General features: G+C 52.2%; 1 protein-coding gene across 9 annotated transcripts in view; it reads left to right on the plus strand.

The window, feature by feature from the left end:
* GRB10 (growth factor receptor bound protein 10) overlaps positions 1–21,357 on the plus strand; it is a 216,193-nt gene that overhangs the window by 19,592 nt on the left and 175,244 nt on the right. For 8 of the 9 annotated variants that reach the window (XM_059934345.1, XM_059934344.1, XM_059934343.1 and 5 more), the window contains one exon: positions 14,992–15,135. The gene's annotated coding sequence lies outside the window, so the exon portion shown is untranslated. Of the gene's footprint in view, positions 1–12,678; positions 12,702–14,991; positions 15,136–21,357 lie in introns of those variants that run through there. The other variant, XM_059934347.1, reaches the window with a different exon arrangement.

Raw genomic sequence — 21,357 nt, forward strand, 5'->3', positions numbered from 1 at the left:
CGTGGTGACTGCTTTCAGGAATGCTTGACGCTCTTACAGGTGACAGAAGACCCCGAAGAGCTTCTGTTCACGTGGCCCTGTGTATTGCTATTTATCATTTTAGAAATGAAGATAGAAATTTAAAAAATATTGTTCTGTCAAAGAATAATAATAAACTCTCTATATGTAAACCTAAGCAACATCTTTTAAGAAAAAATAACTATATTTTTCAAACAACAGAAGTTTAATGAGACTGACAGCATTTTACATTTTGTAAATCCCTTTCCCGTCTGGCAGGGGGTCCTGGGATCAGCTCTGCATCAGTCACGTGTCATGTGGCCGTCAGGAAGCTCTAGGATGCAGTCGGGAGAGACCAAGAGGGAAAGGACAAGTCACATCGTGGTGTCTTGCAGGAGGTTTTGGAACAGGGGCTCAAGATGCTGGGGTCCCCGCCCCCCTGGGGAAGGTGGAGGAGTGCCCGGCAGGGGCACCAGCAGTCCCTTTGATTGGTTGCTTGTTTCTGTTGTGTCACCTGTAGCTCAGAGAGGCTTGAAGCCTCCAGGTCCAGAGTTATTGAGGCCACATAAAGGGGAGCCTGGGTCTTCAGTCTCCTGGCATTCTCAGGCTCTTTGGGGCGTTAAATTAAGTATGGATGCCAAGTGGAAATGATGGTGCCAGGAGCCACGTGTCAGCTGAGGTGACCTGCGCTGCTCAGATGGGTCTGGGGAGCGGGTGCGGGCATCAGCCTCCAGGGGGTGACATGAAGCTTTTTGCACGTCGGTCCAGGCTGCGAAGTGCGGGCAGTTCCGACGTCTGGTCCAGCTGCGTTTGCTGAGCGCATCCTGCCCGCGTGTCACCCGGTGTGGGCTGCCCTGTCCTAGGCCACGGTTACAGGCGGGGAGTCTAAAGAGTCTCAGGTGCCTCCAGGAGCACGTTGGAGCCCAGGAAGGTTCACCCCCAGAGACCAGGAAGGCAGAGGAGGTGGCGCTTTTTATCACAAGCGGAAGGCGCGGGACGCATAGGGACCGGCGTTCTCGTCCTTCTGCCCCCCTTCCTTCCGGGGGATCAGAGGCCCGGGATGCCCGCAGCCTGGGGGGCGGGAAGGGCCCCAGTGTGCTGCCTGGAGACCTCAGAACCTGCGGGGTGAGGGTGGGAGCCGCAGGCCAGGGCCTGAGCGCCTGCAGGGTGGGGGGCAGGGCAGTCTTGGCCACGGGGCCTGTTTTTCCTCTGTTGGGTTGAGCTGGTTTTACTCACAACGCTTCTGACACCAAATGTCAGGTTTTGTCCTCCTGACGTCAGTTCTCCGACTGTCCGGGCACCAGCCGGGTGTCCTACAACTCAGCTCAGCTCTGACACCGTCTGCCTGGAGGGAGGATCGGATCTCATAGGTTAAAGGGCCTGAAATGACCCCGAGGGACTGTAAGGGACACAGCTCGGGAACCGCCAAACGGGAGCAATGCACATGAGGTGAGGTATGGGGGTGGGGTGCACCCCTCCCAGCCCCCCAAAGTGTTCACCAACTGGGAATCTCCCTGAACCCTGTCCTTGAGGGGTTTTTGTGGAGGTTGCAGTCGGTAGGTACGATTGATTAACGCATTGGCCGTTGCATTAATTGAGTTAATTGAGACTGAGATTAATTCAGTCTCCAGCCCCTCTCCCCCACTGGAGGTCATAGGGGGAGGCTGCAAGTTCCAACCCTGTAACTGTGCCTCTGTCTTTTGGTGACCAGCCCTGCCCCCAGCTGCCTGTCACCTCATCAGCATACAAAAGACACTCACCACTCTGGAGATCCCAGGAGTTTTAGGGGCTGTGCACCAGGAACTGGGAGGAGACCAGACACTCATTTATTCCTTTACCATCCAGGTGACGTGAGAGAGCCTCAGAGCACATCCTTGGGGTGTCGACACCCAGTGAACTTGGGAAGCGTGAAGGGGAGGGCAAGGGCTGGGAGGAACATGGAATCTATATTTGCAAAGAAGCCTGTTCCAGTAGCTAACGCAAGTGGTTTTGGTCACAATGAAAGATTCCTTCTTGAGTCTTGATACTGTCTTTCCTCCCATGAAGCCCCCTGTGTGGAGTGATGGCTGACCTTTTCTGAGCATTTGGCGTCACAGCCATGGCAGACAATAGAATTCTAACAAGATTTAGTAATCTTTATAGGAGACCGTTTGAAGTGAGTCTGTTGTGACTATTTTAATAGTTCACATCACCGGGAGAAGGAGAATGAGATGCGAAGTGTGAATTTTGATGCTGGAACTGAAGTCTGAATTAGCTTTGCAGTGGGAGAGCCGGCCTCGCCCCTCAGACTCTGTCCACGTGAGGAACAGTAAATATTCTGAGGTGCACTCACCTGAATGCAGAGGTGGGCTTCAGAGTGATGTGCTTGGGACGCCAGGCCCCCAGTCGCCATCTCACTGGTGAATAAGCTCCCCCTGTTCCCTTTCCTTTGCCTCTGTTCCGAGGGGCAAACTTTCCCAGACAGGAGGGGGGGGGGGGGACCTGATCTTTGGTCAGTGATGTGTGAATGGCTAGGATTCCTAAAGAAGTTAGTGCTTGTTTAGGGCTGGTCCCCGTGGGGATTATCAACAGCTGAGGGTCCCCTGCTGGATAGCTGAGAACAAGTTCATTTAGAAGGTGTTTCAGCGTGTGAGTGCTGTTTTTGCAGAATCGATAAAGGCAACGATTGGGCACGCGTGCCGCAAGCTGTTTCTCTTCTCACGTTATCGTTCCAGGGTCTTGACGGTGATTTGGCCACACACCTGAATCTTGCATGGATCGCCCTAAAAACAAGGTTAGGGACCATATTCTGATGGTTCTGTAACTCTCAGTGCTAAGGTCGAGAACACAGTGAGCACTCCATACATGTTGGGGGAGTTGGATTCAGGAGAATTCAGGAGAAAAATCACGAATTTCAGGGCCCGGGTGAGCGTGTGAAAAGGTGGTTAAGGAAGGTGGCACCAAGCATTCGGCGGTCGGCTGTGAACTCCTGGGTTGATGAGAGACTTGGGGTGGTGCGCCGTCTTCAGCGACAGAACTGGCATAGAAAGAACATGCTCTGCCTTCAGGGGGAATCGATTCTAAACAGATTTATTTGGGGGTCGAGGTAGCAGTGTGAGTCTTCACCCTTTCTACACAAATGGCTGCAGCCGGGTAAAAACAGAATTAACTACCTGAGCTAGGATTTCCAGCCCCCCACATTGGCTTTTCGTACTACAGGCCGTTCGTACTATTGCAGGTTGTCTCCTTCACTTAATGTGAAGGAGAAGGGCCCCAGCTTCACTCCGTGCCTGCGTTGTCCTGGCACAGCCATTCCTAAGTCGCTGGGAGCAAGTGCCGGGCGAGGAGAGGATGCAAGCTGGGCGTGGGTGGTGTGGCCGCTGTGTCTGCAGTTTGGAAAACCCAACACTGTTTTACCCAGATAAACCCTCACTCCACAGGTGCGCGTCTGAGGCCCTCTTCACGCAGAGCAGGAGCCTGAGGTTGGGAATGCCCCAGGGGTTCTGCGGCTCACGGGCCAGTCTCCCCAGTCCCAGGCACACGGAACGGGGTCACTGGTACATGACAAGGGCGCAGAGGGTGGATGGGCAAGGATGGAAAGGTGCAGTGAGTGGCAGGAGGGTCTGCTCTGCCCGGTCCCCCCGTTGGCCAAGGCTTCAGCCCCGCCGCAGGCTGCATTGTGAACAGGTTGATGACTTGACCTGATGACCGGGCCGGAGCAGGGTGGTCGGGCCCCGTCCGGGTGGGCTCACTGGTAGGTAGGATCTGGGAGGTGACTCTGATAGAACCGCGCACTAGCCGTTCCTGGGGGCCTGAGCCGTGCCTGTGGCGTGGCCGAGGGCTGCGGGGTCAGCGGGCGGGGCTGCTCGTGGTGGCTGCCACGCCGTGACATCCGTGGGCCCGGTGGACGTGGACCCAGAAGACCGGAGGCCGGCTCACGCGCCCGACCAGAACCTCCTGCTTGCCGGGGAGCAGCCCGCGTGTCCCGGGTGAGGGGCCCCATGGGAGAGGAGAGCCTGTCGCCCGTGGGCGGTGCCTGAGGGAGTCTGGGCCGGGCTGTGGGGTCACGGAGCAGCAGATGAGCCTTTCCCGTCCCTCCTGAGCAGCTGTGCTGGGGGACGTGGGCGGGGTGTCTAGTCTGGGGGGCTGCTGTCGCACAGCTGGGGCTTAAGCAACACACACTCCCCTCCCACAGCGTTGGAGGCTGCACAGCCGAGATCAAGGCCACCGGCAGATTCAGTGTCTGGCGAGGGCCTCTTTCTGGTTTGCGGACGCTGTCTTCTCAGTCTCCTGCCATGGTGGACGTACGGTACACACTGGCTCTCTGGTCTCTTCTTTGCTTCCTTCCAGCTTTACTGAGATGTAATTGACATGCGGCGCCGTAGACGCGTAAGGTGTACAGCGTCACGATCTGGCCGACAGCCATTGTGAAATGACCACAGTATGTTTAGTGAACATCCAGTCGTCTCATATAGAGACAAAGTAAAAGGGAAAAAAAAAAAAGTACTTTTCCCTTATCATGAGAACTCTTAGGGTTTGCTCTGTCAACTTTGTCCATAACATGAGCAATGCTGATTTTTTTTTTTTTAAAAAACACTTTGCTTTTTTAAATTCACTTTATTTATTTTATTTATTTATTTTTTGTTAATTTTATAGCTACTTTATTTATTTATTTATTTATTTTTGGCTGTGTTGGGTCTTCGGTTCGTGCGAGGGCTTTCTCTAGTTGCGGCAAGTGGGGGCCACTCTTCATCGCGGTGCAGGGACCGCTCTTCATCGCGGTGCGCGGGCCTTTCACTATCGCGGCCCCTCCCGTTGCGGGGCACAGGCTCCAGACGCTCAGGCTCAGTAGTTGTGGCTCACGGGCCCAGCTGCTCCGTGGCATGTGGGATCTTCCCAGACCAGGGCTCGAACCCGTGTCCCCTGCATTAGCAGGCAGATTCTCAACCACTGCGCCACCAGGGAAGCCCAGCAATGCTGATTATATTAAACATGTTGTACGTTACATCTGGGCTCTTCCTCCAGGGGTCCTAATCCCATTATGGAGACCCTACCCTCATGACGTCATCTCACTCAGTGAACTCCCAAAGGCCCCACCTCCTAACACCATCACATTGGAGGTTTGGGGTTCAGCATGTGGATTTGGGGGCACACAGCAGTGCAACCAATAACAGCCTTTCGGGGGTCCCATTCCTGCCTGTACCGCCCCTTCAGGATTCAGGTGTCCTTGTGGACGGAGCATTGGGAGCGGGCTGGGCTGTGCTGGGTTCTGGCCACTGGGAGGGCTGACGGGCCAGCGGGAAGCTGCTGACAGAGCAGAGCAGGGATGAAGAGGAACTCGTCACACAGAGACAATGAAAAGTCATTAAAGATTCATACTGTTAGATGTTATAAAAGTAATAACAGTAGATGAAATTGTTAAATATGGTAGTTTCGAGTATGCCTACACACTGGCTCAGTGTTCAGCCCCACCAGATCTGCCCACCACGTGTAGTAGTGCATTTCAGAGCCGCTGGTCATCGTTTTCCGAGCATTTCTGCTTTGGGTAAATCCTAGGTGTCTGTGATCCTTCCTCAAATCTCGACTTCTGAGTTGAGGGGCCAGCTTGTAATACCTTATCCTGGAAACCTAGAACCCACTGTCATGACTTATTGCATGTACTGAACGATCCAGAGGAAGAAAAGATGTTTCTCTTTGAAAATAGAAAGTCTCAAGCTGGGGGGATAGTGGACTCCAGGGTGCACCCTGTGACTTGGCGAATGTTGATAACGGGCTGTTTGCAGAGTGGCGATAAAGCTTCGGAACCAGATTGACTCTGTTTCCTGTCAATTTATTCAGTGAGGAGGGGAGAAATCCTAACCAGCTGTTGGCCGAGCCTTCTTCATGTAAAACGGTTGCTGCCTGAACAATAAATCGAGTGCTTTCTCCATGAGCTATAGCGTCTACACTTACTTTCCTTGTTATCCTGTTTTTTTTTTTAACCTCTCAGGGAAGAAAGAAAGTGCAAAAGAAAGAAAAAGAAAAGAAAATAGAGGCAAATACTTTGCATTTCTAGAAACAGCATGTACAAAGGACCCATGAGATCTATTCATGTGACCTCCCGGAAGCACTTAATGGCCTCATTGTTGGAGGGAGAGGGCAGGAATTCTCTGGAATTCCTAGAATGGGCGGGAGAATCGGCTGCCAGAGCAGAGGGAGGGAGACCGCTAGGAGAGCCAGGGTGTGGGGCAGGGAGCGAGGAGAAGCAGGCAGGACCACTGGTCTGAACCTTGACTACAGTTCTTCCTAGAAAGATAAATGTTAATTCTACATAAGGAATTCTCATTCCTTATTGTGAAAACTCCAACCCAGAAGTCTGCAGAGTAGAGTAGAGTTTCTCTCGCTCTCTGTTCATCCTGGCGGCCTCCCGCTGGTCAGAATTGTTCAGGATTCTTCTGGGTCTTTTTCTGTCAAATTCCTGGACAGGCCCATGCATGTTTGTTACTCTCCTCCTTTTTACGTGAGCATTGCCTTAGCCCTTAGCCCTTTCCCTCCTCCATCTACTCGTCACCCTTTGTCAAGTGCTGCCTCTGCCTTGTGAGGAGCACTTGTAGGAGTTGCATTCAGTCCTCTAGTGACCTTGGGACTGTTTCATTCTCATCACAGGGTTGAGAAGTTGAGGCCTTGGAGGAGGCAGGCTGCTCCCTGGGGCTGAGCCAGGCCCTCACTTCATGGGGTTCGCCTACCAGCCCAGAGAATCCCTGCCCTGGAAGACTGTCACCAGGCTCCCACTGGGGTGTGTTTTCATGTGCTCAACAAAGCTTTGAACCCTTGGCCTTTGCCGAGAGCTGAGGATGTTACAGTGTCCAGGACAGATATGGTCCCCGGCTGCAGAGTGTCTCCTTGGTGGGGACACAGACACAGTGTCAGTAGCAGGAAAGCAGTCCCAGCACCCCTGGGTGTGTTTGCAGGACCGGCGGGGTCCCAGGGCTGGGACGGGGTGGAGAGGATGTGGGGAGGGTGTTACCAAACTGAACTCAGGCCCGCTCGCCTGAGTGCAGCAAAGCCCATCAACAGACAGTGGGTTGTGGTGAAGGAAAGGACAGCGTTTATATTGCAGGCACCAAGTAAGGAGAATGGGCAGCTCGCACTCAAAAGACCCAAACTCCTGGATGGCTTTCAGGGAAGGGGTTTTCAAGGGTCGCATTCGGGGTGAGGGTTGCAGCTTCTGATTGGTTGGTGGTGAGGTGACAGGAATCTTCAGCACCAGCCTTCTGGTTCCAGCCAGTCTGGGGTCTTCGCTTTTGCTCAGCATGTAGTCACCATCCTCTGCCTGGGGGGTGGGGGGGGGTCTTAGTTTCTGCAGAACAACTCAAAGATATGCATCAGATTGTTAACGTTTATCCCTTGAGAAGGAGCTAGGACTCAGTTTTATTGATAAACTATTGTCATTACTTTTCTCGCTGGCCGGCTTTTCCTTTGTTTCTGTATCTCCTCCCTTCCCTAATTAGTAATTGCTTGAGTCTGCTCTTTGGAACTCAGGGAAGCCCTAGGAGACTAAAGTCTTTTTCTACAAACAAGGAACGGGGACATAGAGGGGCTTTTGTACCCGGGAGGTCCCCGAAGGGTCCTGCTCGGTTTGAGTCCCCCCTTGTCTTTGTAACTCCTCAATCTTGAGGGGAACAGGTACACACCAAGAAAGAGAATAACGTTTTGGATAGAGGGGTTAATCAAAAACTTGGCGGGGGAATTTGGTTTTATTGGGACTCAGTTTCAAGGGGAGGAGGAAGAAAGGTGGGGTCACCCCTAACAGAGGACACAGAACATGCAAGGGCCACAAGGAGGGGAGCGGCAGGACCTGGGGGAGGCCGGTGGGCAGGGTGGATCTTGGGTCAGCGCTCCCTGGGAGCCTGAAGGGGACGCAGGGCCCCCGGGTCTGGGCTGGCGGCTGTCGGTGGGCGTTGGGGTGTGTGTGAAGCCCACTGCTGGCTTGAGAGGGGGTGAAGATTCAGCGGGTGCTGGGAGCCGGGTCCAGGTGAGATGGGAGTGGTGGCCTGGTGTTGGAAGGCAGTGGATGGATTTCAGATGCTTCTCCTGCCAAAATTAAGTGGCCTGGTGGGCTGCACGGGCGGGAGGTGTGAGAGGAAGGAAGGCCGGAGGCACCCCGGGTTCCGCGTGCGTGCCTGGTGGGAGCCGTTGCTGGGAGCTGCAGGGGGTGGTATTGAGCAGGGGTGTCTGGGTTGTTTCCAGCTCTCCTGTCATACACGTGCGGGTGAGGATCAGTTACGAGAAGTGGGATTCCCGCTCCTAAGACTGAAGCTTAGGGAATGCTGCCCCGTTGTCCCCCCAGAGCCTGTTCAGGGAACCCCACCTACGACTCAGGAGAGCCTCCCTGCTCCCAGGCCATCCCCAGCTCTCGGGGATCATCCCAGTTTTTAAATTTTTCAGCAATCAGATGCATCAAAATTTGTGGCTCATTTGTGGCTATTATAATTTATGTTTCCATGGTTACTTGTGAAGTTGAGTGTTCCACGTGTGCGAATTGTTTGCTTCTGTCCTCTCCCTGTTCTTACGTTGGGCTGCTCATCCTATGTTATTTTAATAAACGAGAGATTTACTGAGTGCAGGTTGCTGCCTGCGTTGATAGTAGTTTCTCCTGAGGCTTTTTGCGCGTCTTTGGACTTTGCACAGAGGGTCTTCTGCTGTAAAGGAGCTGATTTCTCCTTCCTGGCCTCGCGGTGAAGAATCTGGCTTAAAAGCTCTTCCTCACCCAGGTTTTGTAACATTATTCTTCCAGATTTCCTCTTGGGCTGTTTTATCATGTTTGCCATTAATCCATCAGGATTGGTGGCAGGTGAGGGCTCCACTGTGTCTTGTTGAGTGTGAACGATCGTAGTTCTTGTTCTTATGTTGTCATTCGCCTCACCCAGACTCCTTCCTGGGCTCTGGACCTGTGTCTGCTGCTGCCTGTGTGTCAGTGGGCGGGGCCCCCGGCCAACTGGGGTGTTCATTGTGGGGGGGCGGTCCTGGTCTGCTATTCACTGGCGGGGGAGTGGGCTTCCCTCCCCAGAAAAGTGGTGCATTTCTACCTTCATGTCCTGCAGGTGTCTCTCAGGTTCCTCACTCAACCTTTTGCTTTCTTCCAAGGGTCTGGTATGTATTTCTTTTCTTTTTTTTTTTAATTTTTATTTTATATTGGAGTCTAGTTGATTAACGATGTTGTGTTAGTTTCAGGTGTACAGTAAAGTGACTCAGTTATACGTATATGTATCTATTCTTTTTCAAGTTGTTCTCCCATTTTAGGTTGTTACAGAGTATTGAGCAGAGTTCCCTGTGCTCTACAGTAGGGCTTTGTTGGTTATCCATTTTAAATATAGCAGCGTGCACATGTCAGTCCTAAACTCCCAGTATATCCCCCCCTATCCTTCCCCCACCCCTGACCCCATAACCATGAGTTCGTTCTCTGTTTCTGTTTTTATTTTTTTTATTTTTTTTGTTTTAATTTATTTATTTTATTTACTTTAGGCTGCGTTGGGTCTTTGTTGCTGCACGCAGGCTTTCTCTAGTTGCAGTGAGCTTGGGCTCTAGAGCGCAGGCTCAGTAGTTTGTGGCTCATGGGCCTAGTTGCTCCGCGGCATGTGGGATCTTCCCAGACCAGGGCTCCAACCCGTGTCCCCTGCATTGGCAGGCGGATTCTTAACCGCTAAGCCACCAGGGAAGCCCCTCTGTTTCTGTTCTGTAAGTTCATTTGTATCATTTTTTTTAAGATTCCGCATGTAAGTGATATATGATATTTGTCTTTCTCTCTCTGACTTACTTAGTAGGTTAATCTCTGGGTCCATCCATGTTGCTGCAAATGGCATTATTTCATTCTTTTTTATGGCTGAGTAATATTCCATTGCATATATATATGTACCACATCTTCTTTATCCATTCCTCTGTCGATGGACACTTAGGTGGCTTCCACGTCTTGGCTATTGTAAACAGCCCTGCAGTGAGCATTGGGGTGCGTGTATCCTTTCGGACCGTGACTTTCTCCGGATGGTACATATTTCTTAAGTAGGTGGCTTCTGTTGCGTCTGTGGATGACACTCTTCTCCCGTTAGAAGTTCTCATCGTCTTGGAGCCTCGTCCAGAAGAGCTGTGGATGTGTGGGCTCTGGCATCGCCACCTTATTAGGTGCTCATGGGAGCGCTAACATTTTCCAGCCAGTTGTCCAACATTTTGTCTGTAAATAATGCCAGGCTTATTATCTTTTTCTAGTCAACGTTTACACCACACTTCTGTTCCTTATCTCACTGTATTGTCTAGAACCTCAAAACAGTTGTGGCTAATACTGTGACCGTGGGCTTCCTGCCCTAATTTAATGGGGAGGGTGTTGGTGCCTCTTCCTCGTGTTGGCCACATGCCCGCAGGAGGTGCCTGGTAGGTGCCTGTTATCAGGTTAAAAGGGCTCCTTGTTTTACGGCTCGTCACTGAAATCTTAGTCACCTGCAAGCAGGGTATCCCCTCCACCCCCTACGCCCACCCCCTCCAGTTTTCCTCTGTGCTTTGAATTTCAGGCTCTTCCTTTTGGCTGTTTTTTTCTCTAAAAGAAAAAAAAAACCAACTCTGCTCCGAACAATGGAATTGGAAAACACAAAAATGAAGAACAGCCTTACAAATAAGTGCAAAAGGTGTCTATTCTCTTTTCTTATCACACAAATGATATTTTATCAACAAGATAATAAAGCAGGTGGGGTGGATTCAAACATCTGTGGATCCAAATCTCGGCTCTTCCGTGTGACCTAGGCGGGTACTATGTTGTCTCCTGGGCTTGGTTTCTCCATCCGTCCAATGGGGTGATAATTCTGCCTTAAAGAATTGACAATATTTAGTTATTCCTAGTTAAGAACCACTCATTTATGTGTGTCTCATTATGTGCCTCACATGCATTTACTCCTAATCTTTGGGAACCTCTGACATGGGAGGTCGTAGGGCATTTGGTGAGGTATCTGATGTATACGAGGTGGTTGGTCAAGGGTCATGGCCATCTCTGCAGTCATCACGGTGTTACCTTCATCTTGGGTGACCTCGTCAGAGGAGTCAGGGAGCAGGGGGTGCCCAGGGATTCCAGTCCCACGGGTCCTGTGTGTGCCAGTTGTGGAAGCCTGGTGATTCGGACTCAGTCTCCGGTTAGGATAGCATGTGCTGCTCTAATGCAATTGTAACACTCATATCTGTAAGCCCAGCCCTTTGTGATAGATGCTAGCATAGAAATCCCAGCACTGCGCTGTTTTAATTACTTGTGCTTTACAGTGTCTTTCTCTGGGATGGGAGCAATATTCTCCCTTAATGCTCTGTAATGGGCCGTCTTACCATTTATTATTTTATGTTGTCAGTTTTCATGACTTCAGATGGATACTGCCTTTCATTGACAAAATTAATTTTATTTTTTAAATTAATTACTTTGAAGAGAATCAAAATCTTTGTGATGCTTTTTATCTTCCCGTTTAGGAACTTAGTATGTTTCCATTCACCCAGGCCTTTTATTTCTCTCACGGAGGGGTGGTGATATTCTTTAGTTTATGTTATAGGGCTGGTCGAAGGACTGAACTACTGCATGCATGTATACACGTCAGTTATGGAGAGTGGGTATTTTCCGTCTGTCATCTGGTCAGTTACTGTGTGTGTGTGTGTGTGTCTTGCCCCTCACTGCCCTGTGACTCTGGGCTAGTTTTGGGGAGAAGTGTCCTCCCTTTTCCAGGGAGGCAGTCCCTTCATCTAGCTGCATTTCCGTCCTGTGTGGCCTTGGACAGGCTTCCTCTGGGTAACCCATCTTCGGGCTTGCTTGGCGTCCCCTGGAAGCCCCATGGTGAGGACTGGTAGTCCCCTTGGTTCTGCTTGACCCTGGACTTGAGCACCAGGTGGGGTCTGGGCCCATTCATATGTTCTGGGTAAGTTTTGTCGGTTTTCGTGGTGGCGTCCAGTTGGGAAGCTCTTCCTGAGACCTGAGTGCCCCGTCCCGGGCCACGCTCTCCACCTGTGGAGCCCCGAGGGTCTGCTGGTGGACAGGCTACCGCGGGAGATGCCTTCCTGGCTGGGGCCAGGGTGTCACTGCTGAGCTGTTGCCAGACCTTTCCTGTGTGTCTGTGGTTTGAAAGCACGATGTCGGCACTTGGGTGGGAACGTCCCTGTGTTTTAACTTCCTTGTGTTGGCCAGCCTCCTTCATCCTCACGTTCTGTCATCTCTGCCCGGGAAGCAGCTGTGGCATCGCTGGGACGCAGGGCCCGTCTCGGTGCACCTGACAGCAGTGAGCAATAGTGAAGATCCTCAGCTTTAACTGCGATTCTCCTCTAGGCTGACCACAGGGTCTGGCAACGGCATTCTGAAACTTTATAATTACTTATAAAACTTCGATTCCCTTTCATTCGTGTATTTCTCAGTTTGTCTTCATAAGCGCCTTCTTACTCTGTGAAAACAGAGTGGCCTGTGAGATCAGTAAAATACTGAATTTAAATTTTTTGATGAAAGGTATTCTGTCCCCTTTTGAGAGGCCCCAGACTTCGTTCCAAACAGGCCGAATAGCCTCATCATGAAACTTGGGATTTGTTGAGTGTCTAAATAGTCACTGTTATGACTCTAAATATTTAGTGTGAGAAAGCTAGACAGAAGGAAAACTTTATATTAACTCAGGAATTTCTGGAAGATATCAGAGCCACTCAACAGACATCAAGAGGTCCTTTGTTCCTGAAATATTTTCAAAGTAAGTTAAGACATTTCTTTTTTGCCCAAGTTCCTATATTCTTTAAGATTTCAAGTTTAAGTCGTGTCTGCCTGTGAAACTGCGTGAGAAGCGCTGTTTTGCCTGACCAGCAATCAGCGCCCAGAGAGTTCCATCACTTCTGTGGGTGTGGGTGCAGCCGGCCAGGTCCCCGCAGGATGCCTTTGGGGCTGTGCTTGGCGGAGGGTGTGGGAGGTGGAGGTCCCGCCTGTGGGTGCCTGATGGGGCCATGGAAACAGCCCCTAGAGGTTTGTTCCTGAGGAGGTGCTGTATCTTAGTAACTCTTTTCAGTTCATCAGGTTCAAGAATCATGTTGTCTTTTTTTTTGTCTGCTGTAAAGCGCAACATCCACTTTCTTAAAAACAGACAAAAATGGTTGAAGTGGTGAGCAGCTTGACAGGCAACTATATGTCATTTTTCTTTAATTGTAGATTAACTTATTTTGCCCGTTATAAAAAGTAAACCTCCCAAACGTATGTTGTCAGTTGGAAGGCGTAGGCATGAAAGATGCATTTGGAGGTGGTCCTGGGGTATTTGGATGGGCCTGTAGGCAAAGGTTAGTTGTCTGGAGACGAGGGAGACCCCTCAGAATGTGATGGTTAGAGGTGATGACAGGCATATGACACACTGTCGTTACGTGACCTGGTAACCTTGCCGACACGCCAGCCCGTTGTCGTTCAAAGACCCTCACGCCTGTGTGACCATGCGCCTTTTTTTTTTTTTTTTGTAAAACTTGTGGTCAACTTAGCTACTCGAATTTAGAGATGTTCCACCTGACATAAACATTATAACACTTTCCAGACTTACAAATTCTTGGAGGACCTTTCATTCAATGCCTTTGCTTGTACAGGTGATATTCAGCTTTGAGCAGTCAAATAATCTTGTGTCAGGTGTCTCCCCTTTTGATCCTAAAAGGTCAGCATCACCTGTAAACAGCAGCAGGCTTTACAGCCTGCAGGTAGCTGACGTGTTTAGCAGCTGACAGTGGGAGCCTCGTTTGACACGTCCTAGTCATGGTAACTAGCAGTTGTCTCACATTTACTGTGTGTTGGATCCTAAGTCTTTACATGCATGCCCTCACTTCATCCTCATAAAAGCCCTGGAGGGAGATACTATCTTGGTGGCGATTTTGTAGCCGGGGACCCTGAGGCTTAGGGAGTTGGGTGATCCACCCACAGGTCACCCGCTGAGACGGGGTGAGGTCAGGAGGCGGCCCAGGCTCTCTGGCTCCCACGCCTGATTCTTAGCCGGTGTGCCCAGCAGGACCTTCTGCAGTGGTTTTCTACGTTCTGGACCCGTGACGTCTTCCATGTCAGGTCGGAGGCAGGGCAGGTTTTGCTTCCACTTGTTGAATGATCAGGGTAAGTTAGTTTAACTTCCCTGAGTGATGTGTTCTCCACCCAAGGGCACCATGTCACAAGCGGTGACCATCTCAGATGCACAGGCACAGCGGTGCTCAGGACTCCCGTCCACGGAGCCTCTGCTCTGTGCCGATCTCCCTGCTAAGTCCTCGAGTGAGTGCGTTTCATTTGGACTTAGGGAGGTTCAGCGGTGTTCCGGGGCCGTGCGCTAAAATCCTCCGGGTGGCGGGCTGTCTCCCCTCTGCCCTGTGGCGGTGCCTAGGTGAGCAGACACTCCCCTGCAGCAGGGTGAGCTTTCGTTGGTCCCCACCGTCTCCTCCACCCCTAGAATAGTGCCTCGGCCCCCAGAAATAGCAGTTGGATCCTTGGATCGAAGGAAATAGACAGGATTTGAACTCCCTCCCTTAGAACATGCAGGGGCCACGTGCAGAGCCTTCCAGAACCGTGGGCCAGAACCTGATCTGAGATGAGAACGGTCCCTGTGGGGTGGTGTGAGGGCTGCAGCCTGGGAGGACCTGGGAAGGACATGGGCTGTGATCTGGGCCCCAAGCATGCCTGACAGGTAAACTTGGCCTTGCAAGAGGGTGGAGGCCTGCCCGTTCCTTACCCGCCTGCTTCGGGGGGGCGGGGGTGGTGGTGGGAGGGGAAGCTCGAGGGCAGTGACCTGGGACCAGTGGCTTCGCGTGGCTCTTCTGGTGTCTGTGGGCATTTGTCCCTGCAGTCAGTTGACGGGGTATCTAGAAACCTGCTTCTTGTGGACTTCTTGCAAAGAGTCTGTCTTTTAGACGGTCTCCTTGAAAAAAAACAATTTCTGGAGGTCTGTTTTAAAACTTGTATTCCTGGGTGCAAGGCATACAATTCACATTTGTGTAAGTTCAGCGCGTTTAGTGACGGCCTCTTTGCCTTTTCAGCTTTGGAGTTGGGCACCATGCTGAGCCCGAGGAGGGGGCTGCGGGGGGCGACGGCCCCGTGACCGGCCGCCGCTTCTCACCTGGGTCCTCTCGGTCCAGCCAGGCGGCCACCAGACACCCAGAGCCCCAGAAAACCCCTGACAGGTAAGCTCTGTTTGGTTTCTTTGCAGGGGACAGGTCTGTTCACTGTTGATTAAGGGGAGATCGGTAAATGCATCTTATTGCATCAGTAAATGCAGGCAGAGGCGTCTCGCTAGGCGCTTCCTTTCAGGGTTTCTGCAGGGAGCCTCCACCTGCTCTGTGGCTTCCCCGCTTTCCCATCTTTGAGCTGAGGTGGGTGTGGGAGGGAGATCTCGAGGGGGTTGGTCCAGGCCCTGCAGACCCCTCTCCCTGCCGCTCACCCACTCCAGCCCCCTTGCTTTCCATAACGTGGGTGGTGGTCTGCTCCTAGGTTATTCTGAGATGAGCCCTCAAGAATTGGCAGCTGGTAGTTTTAGAGCTGGGCCAGAACAGAACCGGGGTGGAGGGCCGTACTCAGACTGTTTTCCAACCCTGTGTTTGGGGGTCTGCCAACTTTTAGCACTGCAACTGGGGGCACGTACATCATGAAGGTCTAGGGCAGGTGCTGGCCCCTCCTGCCCCACTGCTTCCTGAGGTGGCCGCTCTGGGGGTGGACCTACTCTCTCATCCCAGCCGGCCGGGGGCTGGATTCTTATGTTGCTATTGGTGGGTCTGAGATGGTAGTTAGAGAACTGAGGCTGGAATGGTCTTCCAGCAAAGATGCCTGCGGGAGCCTTGGTCCAGGGAGCATGGCAGGTACTGGAGAGTGTATCAGTCAGCTCGGCCGCTGTAACAAATACCACATTCTGGCTCACAATCCTGGAGGCCAGAAGTCCAAACTCCAGGTGTGGGCAGGGCTGGTTTCTTCTGAGTTCTCTATCCTGGGTGTCGTCTTCTCCCTGTGTCCTCACATGATGTGTTTCTGTGTCCTCTTCTTGTAAGGACACCAGTCATATATGGGATCAGGGCCCCTGTGAAGACCTCATTTTACCTTAATTACATCTTTAAAGATCCTGTCTTCAAGCATAGTCACATTCTGAGGTCCTGGATGTTAGGGCTTTAACATGGTGCTGTTTGAATTTACCCCCTAACAGAGGGGAACTGCAGACCAAGAGGCTGACGGGGCTGGGGAATTGGGGCCCGCGGTGCTGGTGTAAAGGCTGTGGCTCTGTCTATCTTGCCTCCCTCTCCCTTTCGCATCTCATTTCTCCACCTCTTCCTGTCTGTTGCCTCCTTGCTGACCTTTTACTCCCCTCGGGGTTTCCTTTACTGTCCACAGAGCAGAAAAGAAGGGTTTTTAATCCTTTGTGTTAACTGGGTTCATTCAGCAGATGCTTCCTGAGAGTCAGCCTTATCTTAGAGGCTGAATAACATTGTACATAACCTGTTCCAAGTTCAGAAAGTGCACATGTGAACTTTTCGTGTTTCTCTCCAGATGGTGGTCAGGACAGTTGATTTTTTTCCTGGGGTGTGACATTCTTAGTCAGTGAGGCTTCTCGAACTTTCTCGAACTTTCACGGCCCTTGTGGTGAACAGCTTGTGCCTTCAGACAGGCTGCTTTTTGTGAAACAGGTGGCTTTACCCTCTTCTCCCAGCAGAGGTGAACAAAGGTCACAGAAGCGCCCTGTCTCCCAGGAGAAAGAATTATAGTGAACACACGCGCTTCGTGGCTGATGACGGCGCCACCTCTTTGGTGTCCGAGGCCCAGGGCGCAGGTGCTGGCACTGGGGGCTTTGTCTTGTCTCTGCGTGTACTGCATGGTGGCACGGGGTCTGGCTGATGCTCTCGCGCCGGCTCTCTGCTCCTTTGTGCTGCTTCCCCTTCATCTGTGACCCTGAGCCCCTCTGAGTGGTCCTGAGATGCCTGGAGGGTGGGGACTGGGTTTGTTTCTGCCGAGCCTTCACAGTGTCAGAGAGACACGTCTGAAAAAGGCAAGAAACACCCCTGAGCAGCCTGAGACCCCACTTCCTGGAGCACCTGACCAGCCTACACCTCCTGTCCTTCTTCTGGTCAGATCAGTCACGTGCAAAGACGTGAGCCTGTGGGTTCTGACGGCCTGGCCAGGTACCTCTCGGCATGGACACAGCATTGAAGTGAAGCCTCGTTTCACAGTTAATCCTGTTTGGGGCTTGAAATCTAATTATCCACGCAGGTTAAGCAGTGGGGTCTGCTGGTGTGGAAGGCATCGCGCGGGGCGCCTCTCGCTGACCCCCGAGGGTGGGGAGCTGCGTCTATGGCCGCCCCTGTCCCCAGAGGGATCGACAGGTGTAGTGACTAAAGGGTGGCCCCAAAGATTGCCCTGGGGTGGGGAGTGGATTTCCAAAACCTTTTCAGCCCCAGAGCCCTTCCTTGACCTGGACTCTCTCCCCGCATGACTGTGCCCGTTTCTTCCCTGTGTCCCTGTGACAGCTCTCGTGATGGGCTTCCCCAGGGATGAGAAAGTCTTCAGCTTTTTAAAGCCAGTTTGTATTATTCTGGGGCTGCACACTGCACTCTTAGACCTGGCCAGGCAGAGAGTTGGGGGGCGGGGTGGGCCCCACGCTCAGGCCGTTGCCTCTGGCTGTCTGAAATGTGCATCTCCTCCAAGGCAGTGCCAGCCTCTAGGGGGCAGGGTGGGGCCCCCTTGCATCCTTGATGAGCCCCTGCAGTAAAGGGAATGCATTGGACCAAAGTTAGACTCTGCTTACCTGAGCACATTAAATAATGTGTTTGACTGAAACCATTAGTAGATTTGTTCTCACTTCCCTGACTTCTTTCTACTCATTCTGTAAGTTCCTCGTGAGCACTCATGTGGTTGGTACCAGGTCTGTCTAGGTGCTGGGGACACCTTGGTCTGCAGACACGGAACACACCTTAGTAGGAAGACTCCATTAAGAACTCATGTTCTGGGGGCTTCCCTGGTGGCGCAGTGGTTAAGAATCCGCCTGCCAATACAGGGAACACAGGTTCGAACCCTGGTCTTGGAAGATCCCACATGCCATGGAGCAGCTAAGCCTGCGTGCCACAACTACTGAAGCCCGCGTGCCTCAACTACTGAAGCCCGCGCGCCTAGAGCCCATGCTCCGCAACAAGAGAAGCCACCGCAATGAGAAGCCTGCGCACCGCAACGAAGCGTAGCCCCTGCTCTCCACAACTAGAGAAAGCCGCGCGCAGCAACGAAGACCCAACACAGCCAAAAATAAAATAAATAAAAATAAATAAATTCGTTTAAAAAAAAAAAAAACAAAAGTCACGTTCTGTTGGATCTGTGAGTTGGGTGGAACCTGGTCCCCTGGAGTGTCAGAAAGATGCTGCATCGCAAAATAAGAGGGTCCAAGAGGGACCATTTGCAGGCTAATTAGAGAAGTGGTTATTGTCACCACAGGCTTGTTACGCAGTGTCCGGCCAGGGCACCCAGCGCCTGGACGTAGGTGAGCCCACCATGGGAATCACGGATCCGGGGGCGGTGAAGTGGGGAGGGGGATCGGATGGCAGCAGGATTCACAGCATGTCAAGAGGCCCGCTTGATTTGGGGTCATGGTGGGGAGAGAGATGAAGGTAGAAATGACCTCTGTCGTCCGATTTCCGTTTTCCCACCCCTGGTCCCAAAGAGGCTTCTGAGTATTTCCCTCAGGGCTGCGGCCCCCCGGGACCCCGGCTTCGCCGTCCTCTGGCCCCATGTTTTGGTTGCTTGTTTTGTTCTCACTGGAGAACTTTTAGGGTTTGACTTGGGTCAGAGCATTGCATCTCCAAGCTTGGCGTCCCTGCAGCGGCCCCCGCCAAGGGCCCAGCCTCTGGTGAGCGCCCTCCCGCCATGGCCAGCAGAGGTGGTCCTGCCCCCAGCCGTGTGGACAAGAGGAGGGCGCCACTCTCGGTGGCCCTGTTGCCCTTGAGATGCAGTCAGAGGAGGGCTAGTTATTGTTGCAGTTACTTTAACTGATTTAGCAAGACAGGGTTTGGCCAAGGGTAGAAACCATTTCTCTGCCCAGGTGCATTGATCAATCGTTCCTTCCCATTTACAGTATCGTTTAAACCAAAGCATTCTCAGAATCTAACTAAAAATGGAATGGCCTCTGCCGTCCTCTTTTCAAGGACAGAAAATCACGGTGTGCCATACCGCTGTTGCGGTCCTCGCGTCAGCTCACCACGAGCAGATCTTTAAGAGACTCTCGTGCACTTTGGCGTCGTGCTTTCTCTCCTTCCGTTCTCGGCGTCCTCTTGTGTTTTGGCCTCTGGATCAATACGCTCCCCTGACAGTTCTATTTCTGCTTCTCTGTTTCCCCTCCCTCATCTCCCCTGTTCACTGTGTGTCTGCTATCTACACCGTGCTGAGGGCACCCTCGCGTTCTCTGGAGCACCCATATTGTTTTATTTCTGTCTCATTTTGGGTATTTAACCCCTCTTGCCCTGGGCTGGTGATGTTGCCTGTGCCTCTCCCCATCGCTGGTTTGGACCAGAGAGCAAGGCTCGTGGGGCGTCTCCGTGACCCTGCTCAGCCAGTGCGACCTCGCACGTGGCAGGATCTCAATAAATGTCTGATTTGCTCTGTTGGGTCCAGATATGTTGGGGTCTTATCTTAGCACATGATTCTCTGATGGAAGGAATCTAAAAGTCACTAAGGTTGAAGGAAGAGAAATAATCGGTTTCTCCCTGCTTTGGAGTCACGTGGCGATGTAGCTCTTCAGCTTGCTTTTTCTTCGAGAGTGTTTGTGACTCTCGTGGAAGCACGTTTATGACAGCTGCTCTGAGGTCCTCCCAGGGCTGCGTCTCTCGACTGTCTTTTCTCATGTGAGTTGCAGCTGTCCTTGTTCTTGGTACGACAGGTGGGTTTCACTCGTGTCCCGGGCATCCTGGGTTTACGCCGGGTGGCTGGATCCTGTGTACTCTTCTCGGCGGGGAGTGTCCCTGTTGATGTGCAGACACGGGCCTTGCAGGGTGGACGTCTGCTGCCTCAGGGCCCTGGATGCCCCCTGGTGACCCCACCCCTCACCACTCATGGGTGTGAGTCCAGCTGCCCCTTAGCCCCACTGACACCTTCCCAGAGCCCCGCGCCCCTGGGCCCCCGAGAGCAGGTGCAGGTGTTCAGCCTCCTCACTGGGGGTGGGGAACGCAGTTCCCACCGGACCCTGCTGGCCCGGAAGATGGGGGAGGGGGAAGAGATGCCAGTTGACCCCTCCTCTCACCTCCTGTTCCCCTCCTGACGTGGGCGGGGCTGGAGGCAAAGCTGGCACTGCCCCTGCAGGGGAGCTGGGTGTCTGCTTCCTCCAGGTGGGAGGTAGAAGATCAGCCCCTACCCGGCCGGCTGGCATCACACAGAGGATCTGAGTGTGGCCGCCTGCTTCCTCCAAGCCAGGGCGGGGGGGGGGGGGCAGTTGCCTCCTGCCTGTCCTGCTGAAACGGGGGTGGGTGGGAGCCCTTCTCCTTTGGCCTGTGGTTGGAGTATCGTGGGTATCATTGAAAAGGTTCTGGTTCTGTTGGGTGGGAGCAGACGTTCTTGGAGCTTTTCTTTTTTAAAAAAATATACATACAAATATATTCTTTTTCATACTCTTTTCCATTATGGTTTTTAAAAAATAAATAATTAATGTATTCGTTTATTTTTGGCTGCATTGGGTCTTCGTTGCTGCGCGCGGGCTTTCTCTAGTTGCGGCGAGCAGGGGCTACTCTTCGTGGCGGTGCACGGGCTTCTCATTGCGGTGGCTTCTCTTGTTGCGGAGCACAGGCTCTAGGCGCGTGGGCTCAGTAGTTGTGGCTCGCGGGCTCTAGATCTAGTGCAGGCTCAGTAGTTGTGGCGCATGGGCTTAGTTGCTCCGCGGCCTGTGGGATCTTCCCGGACCAGGACTTGAACCCGTGTCCCCTGCATTGGCAGGTGGATTCTTAACCACTGTGCCACCAGGGAAGCCCTCCATTATGGTTTATTACAGGATATTGAATAGAGTTCCCTGTGTTATACACTAGGACCTTGTTGTTTATCCGTCCTATATGTAATAGTTTGCATCTGCTAATCCCAAACTTCCAGTCCTTCCTTCCCCCACCCCCTCTCCCTCTTGGCAACCACAATTCTGTTCTCTATGTCTGTGGGTGTGTTTCTGTTTCGTGGATAAGTTCACTTGTGTCATATTTTAGATTCCACATACAAGCGATATCATATGATATTTGTCTTTTTCTGACTTACTTCACTTAGTATGATAATCCCTAGGTCCATCCACTTTGCCGCAAATGGCATTATTTCATTCTTTTTTATGGCTGAGTAATATTCCGTTGTATATATGTACCACATCTTCTTTATCCATTCACCTGTCAATGGACATTTAGGTTGTTTCCACG

Source organism: Balaenoptera ricei, chromosome 9, assembly GCF_028023285.1.
Source record: "Balaenoptera ricei isolate mBalRic1 chromosome 9, mBalRic1.hap2, whole genome shotgun sequence".
NCBI lineage: Eukaryota > Metazoa > Chordata > Mammalia > Artiodactyla > Balaenopteridae > Balaenoptera > Balaenoptera ricei.